At 35.0% G+C, this 508-nt stretch overlaps 1 non-coding gene across 1 annotated transcript; it reads left to right on the forward strand.

The window, feature by feature from the left end:
* The first annotated feature begins 204 nt into the window (after positions 1-204).
* Positions 205-277, forward strand: TRNAA-AGC (transfer RNA alanine (anticodon AGC)). Its single transcript has one exon. It is a non-coding gene; the product is annotated as a tRNA-Ala (tRNA).
* The last annotated feature ends 231 nt before the right edge of the window (positions 278-508 follow it).

Here is a 508-nt window from a genome sequence, read left to right on the forward strand (position 1 = left end):
GAATGGTGTGTATTATCTCTTAAAACAATCGAGATATGTTGAAGAAAAGGACCCGTTTATAGCTAAGAATATTGTAAAAGTATTTTCAAAGCCGGAATTTAAAAGTGTCTCTCATGAGAAACTAGCTCGACGAGAAATTTCTTGACCTAAATAATCTTTATTGGCGCCTTTTGAATTAAATTTAAGTTCAAAATCTTATCATCAGGGGGCGTAGCTCAGATGGTAGAGCGCTCGCTTAGCATGTGAGAGGTACGGGGATCGATGCCCCGCGCCTCCAATGATGAAAATTTTTAATCACTAATTATTATTAATTCCATTGAAACTACGCAATCTTTCTTATCCGGTACTATAATAAAGATAAGCCACGTCATATCTATGCTCTTTGCGGTGCTATTATTATTTTTAATTCATCCTATTTAGTAATGACACGAGTAATTATTCAATTGGTATTGTCGGGGTGGCCGCTGGCGGTTATTAATTAAATTAAATCAAAGTTAAGTTTAGTTTT

Source organism: Phalangium opilio, unplaced genomic scaffold (assembly GCF_054372755.1).
Source record: "Phalangium opilio isolate 3A_F unplaced genomic scaffold, DU_Popi_V2 ptg000070l_1, whole genome shotgun sequence".
Classification (NCBI taxonomy): domain Eukaryota; kingdom Metazoa; phylum Arthropoda; class Arachnida; order Opiliones; family Phalangiidae; genus Phalangium; species Phalangium opilio.